This window comes from Hevea brasiliensis, chromosome 5 (assembly GCF_030052815.1).
Source record: "Hevea brasiliensis isolate MT/VB/25A 57/8 chromosome 5, ASM3005281v1, whole genome shotgun sequence".
Classification (NCBI taxonomy): domain Eukaryota; kingdom Viridiplantae; phylum Streptophyta; class Magnoliopsida; order Malpighiales; family Euphorbiaceae; genus Hevea; species Hevea brasiliensis.
This window is the reverse complement of record NC_079497.1, coordinates 28,284,322-28,293,484: the sequence shown is the minus strand read 5'-3', so window position 1 is coordinate 28,293,484 and position 9,163 is coordinate 28,284,322. Positions and strand designations below refer to the sequence as shown.

Sequence of the window (9,163 nt, the reverse complement as noted above, 5' to 3'; positions counted from 1 at the left end):
ATGTAAATAGGAGTGTTATAAGGGAGGCTAGTATGGCTCTGGTAACTTCTTTTTCTTCCCTGCTTCCTCTTCTTGATCTTTCTTGGCTTCTTCCTCCTTTTCTCTGCTTGGCTTTCAGATTTTTCTGAGGTTTTTCTATTGGTTCTTCCTTTGGTAGTACTAGAGTTCTCCCACTCCTCAATGTAACTGCCTTACAATGCTCCCTTGGGTTCATCTCTAGTTGACTAGGCAGTTTACCATTAGCCTTACTTGAAGAACTTATTTGCTAAGCAATTTGATTCTCTAGCATCTTGTTATGGGTAGCAAGTTGGTCCATTCTGGAAGTTAGCTGTTTAATCAATTCATTATGTTGTTGTTGAGCTACTAGGAAACCTTCCATCATGGATTCCATGGTCATTTTTTATTCAGGTTGCTGAGGTTGAAGAGGAGGTGGTGGCTGTGCAAAGTTTTGGCCTCTATTCTAAAATCCAGGGGGTGCTGGTGGTTTGTACCCTTGTTGTTTATTTATTGGCTGATTCTATTGGTTTGACCATGTGAAATTTGTGTGGTTCCCCCATCCAGGGTTGTAAGTGTTTGAATATGGATTGTTGGGTTGCCTCTGGTTGAAGTTTCCTCCATTATTCACATAGTTCATCTGTTTTGTGGGAGGTTCATTTAATCTGCTGAATTCTAAGGTTGTATATCCTCCTCCATAGTCATCGTAATGCTGGTTGCTTATACCAACTGTGTTGGCTTGCATTCTGTTGAGTCTCTTTGTGACCTGATCAAATTGAGCATTTATCATGCTTAGGGCGTCCACCTCTAGGACCCCTGCTGTTCTCCTTGCGGTTCCTTTTTCATTTGACCACTCATAATAATGATATGCAACCTTGTCTAGAAGTTCAAGTGATTGTGTCACTGTTTTCTCCATTAGGTCACCTTCTGCAGTCGAATCTATTGTGCTCCTTATAAAGGGTAGTAACCCATTATAGAAATTTTGCACTAGTAGCCAATCCTCTATGCCATGGTGTGGATATTCCCTTTGCAAGTCCTTATATCTTTCCTATGCATCATAGAGTGATTCACTTTCCTTTTGTCTGAAGGTGTTGAGCTCAAGTCTCAGCCTTGTAGTCTTTGTAGGTGGGAAATACCTTGCTAGAAAAGCTTGTGATAGGTTTTCCCAAGTGGTGAACATTCTAGCCGGTTGAGAAAGTAACCACTTCTTTGCTCTATCTCGAAAGGAGAACGGGAATGCTTTGAGTCTTACGGCTTAATCAGACACTCCATTCATCTTAAACGTGTCACATAGGGCAAGAAAGCACTGGAGGTGATAATGTGGATCTTCTGTTGGTGAACCTCCAAACTGGGTTTGTTGAATCATTTGAAGCCATACTGGTTTTAACTCAAAGTTGTTGGCTTCCACTGTGGGTCTTGTGACACTGGGCTAAAATCCATGGACAGATGGAGCTCCATAGTCTCTCAAGAGTCGTGGCCTTTCATTATTATCGGCCATGGTTGGAATTTCGCGATTTTCTTGATCGTGCTCATGATGTTTCCTTTCCCTCCTGATGGCTCTCAGAGTTCTATCTATTTAGGGATCACAGTCTAAGATTTCTTCTTCTAGCCTTATTCTGATCATAAACCAGGTAAGGCACCTGAGAGAAAAGAAAAAAAAAATAAAACAAATCAAATAAAATTAGATAATAAAAATAATTGCCTAAATCAGCTAAATTGCCTATTGCTCGATATTACTAAAGTCGGATTCCCCGGCAACAGCGCCAAAAACTTGTTTCGCTGGTTTTTCAACCACCATAAGTGCACAGATAGCTAACAAGTAATAAAGTGATGAGTAGAGTATCGTTTCCACGAGGAATGTGATTAGTAAGTACCAATCTACACAGTAATTTTGACTGTTTACGCTATCAAAAAATGAGGGAATAAAAGTTGTTTATGTTAAACACTAGAATGATAAACTTAAAATGAAATAATCTATTTTAAAACAATTTCGGAATTAAGATTCACACTTGAATCTTACTATAGATGTGATTTTGTTTATTTACTGGATTGAGAATCATTTGCCTTGATGGAAATTAATCCTAAGATATCCTAAGTCCTCTCTCAAGGCACATAGGGTGTATTCTAATTAACTTAAACTCGACTTTCGTGGCGATAAAATTAATTAAAACCCTTTAAGGTCTTTGACCAATTTTGAAATTTCACAAAGGTAATTAGCCTATGTCTAGGTCAGAATTCCTAGGTTCAAAATCTTGATTTTTTAATATTACTCTTCACCTTTCAGTCCTTCAATTAATATCTATAATCAATACTAGGTGGGTATCAACACATAGCATGCATTAAGATCATAAGAAATTAAATCAAGGAAGAAATCTCAAATCTAATAAATAAAACTTAATATTTATCCATAATAATGATTACAAGCATTACTCTCCCAATTCCAGAATATGAAATTTACTCACTCATGGTGAGTTCAATAAACATAATAAAAATGAAGTAAAGAACAATAAAAATCCATTTAAGGAAATGGAATGAAAGAACCGAAAAGGGTTTGCACCTTTGATTTTTGCAGAACTTCTGCTAAAAAACTCCTCATTGATACTGATATTCTTCTCCTTAAGACGGCTGAAGAGAGTGCAGAAGCGAGCACTCTTCTGGAACTCCTAAAAAGCTCTGTAAAAAGATTGATCTCCCCCCTTTCCTTGATATTTTCTGCTTTTATTTATAATAGCTGTTCTAGGGTTAGGTCATTTTGAGTCCAAAATGCCCTAGGAGTCTATTTTAAATATGTAAACAAGAGCGGGAGTTCAGGTTAGGAGATAGGCTATTGCATGATACACAGCCCGTGTGTCACTACACAACCCGTGTGTCACTACACAGCCCTGAGCCATGTAACTTACTGGAGCAGAATGGTGGAGTCTTGCATTGGCACAGAGGTTTACATGGGTCTGCGTTGGCTACACGGGCTTGGTTACACGACCTGTGTACTTTTGTTCTCAGAAAATTCTTCAAGCTTATGCACTGTAGAGACTTACATGGGTCCCTACAAATTACACGGGTCCAATTACATGACTCATGTACTTTTATTCCTTTATTGGCTCTCTGGCTTTCATCTGGTAGAAGGTTACATGGTCTGTGGCTTTGCTTACACAACCCGTGTAAGGTGTATCAACAGCTTTTCACAATCCTTTGGCCTTTCCAAGTTTCCTTTCGGACTCCTATGCCCTAGGGCTTCACCCAAACACCTGAAATGATGCAGAAAACATGGAATTAAGAGCTTGACTATAGAAATTATAAAAAAATAATGAAATTAACTACTATGCATGAGATTACTTACCTAACTACTATGAGATAGTATACAAATATGCTTAAAAACATCTATATAATATAAATGTATCACTTACCAGTCTGAGCTAAAAACCGATCTCAGCGAGGGGGCTGCTGTTTTCAATCTTGATATCGATGATCACCTCTTGAAGTTCATTTGGCTCCTAACCATCTCAAGGGTCCCTATTGAGGCTTGGTTCTGGTCGATGACATCGACAATGACAATGAGCTTTCCATAATGTTCACCATAGTTGATGAGAGTTACCTTGTCGATCTCCACGTATCTCTTGAGTGGCATCTAGAGATCAGGAGGTGTCCAAACTGCGGAAACAAGGTGGGTAGAATGTAGGGTAGAGTAGGTAGGAATATCTGTAATTAATGATCGGGCTAGGGAGATCGCCCAAATAATGTAATCTAATCTTTTAGAAATGAAATGGACTTTTTATTTAAGCTTAATTCCATTTTATTTATTTATTCTTTTTTTATTTATTTATTATGTTTTATTATTTGCATAATTCTGATTACCCTTCTGATCGGTTTCCTAGCCGATCTCTTTTGTCTGGACTCTCTCTTACCCGATCTCTAGTCACAGTCCTTTCAACCAATCTCTTTCGGTCCCTCTTCTATCCTATCTCTGAACAAAATCATTTCAGGCGACCTCACATGTCCAATCTTTCCCCCTCTAGAACCTTTTCTAGGTGTACATAGAAAACTGGGACACTATTAAATTTTTCGCTTACCGATGCGCCACCTAGGGTCTCATGAGCATTCAATGCTCAGATGAGTATAAATAGGGAGAGGCTAAGTCATTCGCACACTTTTCTCTCTCCATTTCCTCAAGCCCCTTAACGCTTTCTCTCAAATTCCCTAACTTTTTTGGTGCTGGTTTGTAATCTGGTAATAGTTTGATCTTTTTTCGACCAGTTTTAGCTTCATTACATGAAAATGAGCAGCACTGACGGTCAGAGAGTTGCAAGTCCATCTTCCATTCACTTCTCATGGAATTTTGAGAGAGCAGATGAGACCAGACCAAGTGGGCAATCTAAACTTGCTGTAACTACCATTCCGACCACTAGTCAGCCTGCCGAGCCAATGCCAAAGCATGCTCCGGTCACGAGGAAAGAGAATCCACTCATGGATGAGCTCCCATCTGCCCTTGGGATAGCCAATCTCGAATTAATTAGCCTAGAATTCAATCCCCCACCTGACTCTTTCGAGCTCATTAAGTGTCACGGGGATCTTTGAGCCAATCACTTCTTCGACAAAGTAGATCTAATTATGGTGTATGAAGAGCAATTAAAAGCCGAGCGGCAATTTCCTCTAGAATAATTTTATAAGGAAATTTTGAAGTATCACCGAGTTCGTGTAGCTTAAGTGCATCCGAACTCCTAGCAGACTCTAGTGGCCTTTAGAGGTCTTTGCTAAGTTAAGGGACTTAAGCCCACAGTGCAAGTCTTCATCAAACTGCACAGGCTTGCTCGGCGAAAAGATGATGAATTTTGGTTTTTTCAAGCAAAGCCGAACTACGGGCTCTTCACTGATCTCTCTTCCTTGTTAAAAAATTAGAAAGGTCGGTTCTTTATCCTTAGCAGTAAAGATCCCCATGGTTTTGTGAGCATTCCATATAGTTGGAATTACCTGGTCCCAAAGCCAGAAAAGAAGATCACCCTAAACAAAGTCGAGGACACCATTACGAAGGAATTGAAAAGCCAGGCGATCACTTACAGATACTCGTGTTCAAATGTGATCCTTGTTGAGCTGAAATGGTGGATAATGAGTGTGATCGCCCATGAGAACATCGAGTTGCAACTCTTTAACCTCAGCCCCGGGATGGGTAAAACTCGAATCTTTGATCTCTTAGTCCTAGCGATCTCACTAACTTACTTTTTTGTGCAGATATGGCGAGAGGTGAGGCTGTAAAAGAAGCTCGGAAGTGGAATAAGGGGCTCAGCAAGAAGGTGCTAAAAATGAAAAGAGCTAAGGCTTAAAAGAGAGCCCGAACTAAAGAGATGAGCTTTGAGGTTCAAATCCAAGAGCAACAGATCCCAGAAGTGCAGATCCTCACTATGGAACCTCCCCCTCGATCAAAACCTCCTTCCTAACCTCTAGTCTCTTCGACTACAGAGGGTAGATCTTCAGGGTAGGGAGTCTCATCAAGGTGACCTCTCTCGCAAGGTGCTAGAATACTACTCCAATCACTGGAGAAGAACAGATCAGTGTGAGGCAACCTCGACTTAGCAAAAGTTTTGAGTGCTACAATCTACGTTCCTAAGGATTGAACCCGTATAGGCTCTAAAAGTATTGATGATCTTCTCAGCCTCTTGAGTAGTTTGAGCTCAAAAGCGATGGTGACCCTGCACGCAGTCAGAAAGTTATATCTTATGCAGAGGGAGATGCCAAAGATGGCCCAAGATGTGACAGTGGTGCAGAACCAACTCTCTGCTTCAAATGCTTGGATCATCAAACTGGAACAACAGACGAAGTCTCATGAAGAAAGGACAGCTAAATTAGGAAGGAACTTTATGATGTTCGGGCTAAGTTCTTCGAGGAGATCAAAGCAAAGGAGGAGGAAGCTCTGGTGAAGGAAGTTGGTGCTTATGTGAAAGCCCATAGTGATCTCCTAGCCGAGCTGGTCAAGCATTATCCCAACAAGGACTTCACCTGGCTCGAGGAGCTTGCCCTCGGCATCGAGGCCAAGAGTGAGGACGAACAAGAGGAGGGAGCGAATGTTGAAAATGTAACTGAAGATTGGGTTGGAGATGACCCTCTTACTGAATAACTGTACTCTTCTACTTTTGAAATGAATAAACTCTTTTAATAATCAATTTTCTTAATGAGATCAGAAAAACATCAGACCACATTATATGCGCAAGTATTCAATAGATTAGAAAAATTAACTCAAAATTATTAGTGCTCTTGCAACAAATTGAGATCGAAAATCAATTGAATAAAGTTGAACATAGAACTAGATGATCCTAAGATCGTTTATCAACTAAAGAACATGAGACCTCTCTTTAAAGAGAACAGAAAACCATTACACATGAACATGAAGTCAGACAACCCTGAGATCGAATATCAATCAAAACTTTGAGACATTTGAAAAGTGATTTGGAATATTATAAAATTGGAAAGGTGACTTAAAATCGGACCATTAATGAAGTAACTTATTAAGATCGGGCAATGTTTAGATCGGAAATCCATTCAAGAAAAGAACATTTTCATGAATTTTAAAATTGCATTACAACATTTACAAATTGTGAATTTGATAGCCAGCCAAAATATGATGTCTACAACTATGTTCATTAAATGTTTTATTTTTATAATTATAGAATTATTTTATCAATTAGCCATTACAAAATTATCATCTTTAATTAATTAATTAATCTATTTAATCAATATTGAAGTAAAAAAATAATCATATATTTTAATTAGGGCCCCCAATAAAAAAATTTTGAGTCTGTCAGTGACTTAAGATATAGAATTGAGAATCAATATCAATATCAAGCCATTTTCTATCACAACTTTCCTTAAACAAAGAACCCATGATCTGTTTTAAAACCCAATGAAAAATTGACAAATGAAATGCTCGATATTGCTAAAATTCTATATAATAAAAAAGAAATAATGCATACATCTACAAATTAATGTACATATCATGTTATGCCATGCATTAAAGCTATTAGCAAAAATGAATGGTAAAACTGTTGAGTTAATAGTCATAGGTCTTTCAATGATCACTTGCAGCTATGTCCACCCAACCAAATGGATTAAGAAAATTAAGGCTCAGGCATTTGTAGATCTATTTAATCAGATTTGCTATGGCGAAGCAGGTAGGTCAATAAATGCATGTCTCCAACATAATTAGGAGACTGATTCAACATTAGTCATCATCAAAAAATAAATATATGCAAGAAATAAAAAAAATAAAATCAAAATTGAGAATTTTAGAAGAACAAATCAGGATTGAGAGGTTGAAAGGTTTAAAGGAAAAAGATTTGATGGTCAGTTTCACATGCTATGTAGAGTAATTTTCCAAATTCAATTATATTTTTTTTCATTCCTATCTTAGGCAAAGAGATTTTGGCATAAATGCATATTTCATTATGAAAAAAAGAGCATTAAATACTAAAAAACAAAAAGATTTAATAAGAAAGCCCCATAAGAGTAATATAATAGAAGCACGAAAATAGTACCACAAAGCAAATAAGAGCCTACATTATCAAATAGCAGAAGAATACACTATAATAAATGTTAGAATTACTAGCAAAAGCTTTGCAACAACCATAATTTTGCTGCCTATAACGCTAACACATAGCAACAACATAAATAATTATTGTTATTGGTACATAAAATAACATAGGCAGTAATTGTTATTATCATTGAAAATTTTTTACAATAATAATTGTTATTGTGACACCCCTTACCCGTGTACAGTATACCCGAGTAAGTAATGCCACACGGTGTACCGGCACACTCTAATATTCCTCAATTTATTTATATCATGCTTTTGCATATAATTTATGAAATACAATTTATTTAAGCCATTTATCAAAAGTATTATTCATTTAAGGTTCCGAAAATTTTAAAGAAAATCCGGCGGAGTACCGGCTAAAAATGGAGAAAATCGTTCTTCGGAACCTGTTAAAAACACTTCCAATATTTTTATTCCATCATCTCAAACTCCAATATCCAAAATCTCAACAATATTTCTCAATTTCAATTTTCAATAATCTTTTCATTTCTCAAACATCCATTTCTCATATACAAGCGATAAACACATGCTCAAATTTTGCATTCATAGTCATAACTTTCATTATTTACATGAACATCAAAATATATTACATGAGTTCAAATACATATGAGAAAGTAAAAATCTGCTACAAAATATCAAAATGACAAAATGACACCTAGTGCCCTACCAATGCACTGCAGGTAGTGAGGTGACACGGACACTGTGCAGATCTACAGGATGAACTCACCCAGTCTGTGGTCTACTGGGCTCACGATCGGGATCTCCAGTACCTACGCGTGGCAAAAGCAACGCGCTAAGCAATAATGCTTAGTGGTGCAATAATATAATAAAAGAAAATAGCAAGAAAACGAATATATAGTGAATGTGTATGATTCATTTGTTTAGTATGGTTATATATACATTAATTCAGTAACTTTGTTCACTTTCATTCATTTGGTTGCCCAAGTAACCTACACTAGACGATCGGATCGATAACGGGTAACCGCACCGGGTACCTAGTACCTCGGGCCATCACACCATCGGTCACATATGCATCTCCGGTGTGCAAGTAACAACTAACAAGTCAGAATAATATCAGGCACAAGGCCAAGTCTCAATACAAAGTCAGAATGGCTAAAAGCCATAAAATCACGGAATGGCATATTGCCATGTGCAGTACTGCTAACTGAACCCTATTGGCATGCCAAACTATCCAAACCAATCTTGTTAGGTATACTAGGGCATTTGAAACTTTTAAATTCTTCAATCTTTGAATTTCAAGTTTTGGTGTTACTATTCACCTCTATGGTCAACTAAAATGTTGACTTTTTGATAGCAAATATGTACATTGACTTTGGCACTCCCAATATACCACATTTAGTGTTTAAAACTTGTTGGCATTAAGTGTTAATACCATTTCAAAGTGTAACTCAACACAAGCAGAATTTTCAGTTTTGGTGAGTCAACTTCACTGTTCCATTAGACACTGTTACTGTGGGAATTTGAAGAAATGTAAAACATGAAAGTTGTTCCTTATTTTGTCTAGTTGAATTTCCTTTTTTGAATCACTCCATTTGGAGTTTTGTAGCTCCAGATATGGCCCAAAAACCC

General features: G+C 37.4%; 1 non-coding gene across 1 annotated transcript; it reads left to right on the top strand.

Annotated features, from left to right (window-relative positions):
• Window positions 1-998: 998 nt before the first annotated feature.
• On the top strand, window positions 999-1,105 carry LOC131180353 (small nucleolar RNA R71). The gene has a single exon (XR_009149129.1). It is a non-coding gene; the product is annotated as a small nucleolar RNA R71 (small nucleolar RNA).
• The last annotated feature ends 8,058 nt before the right edge of the window (window positions 1,106-9,163 follow it).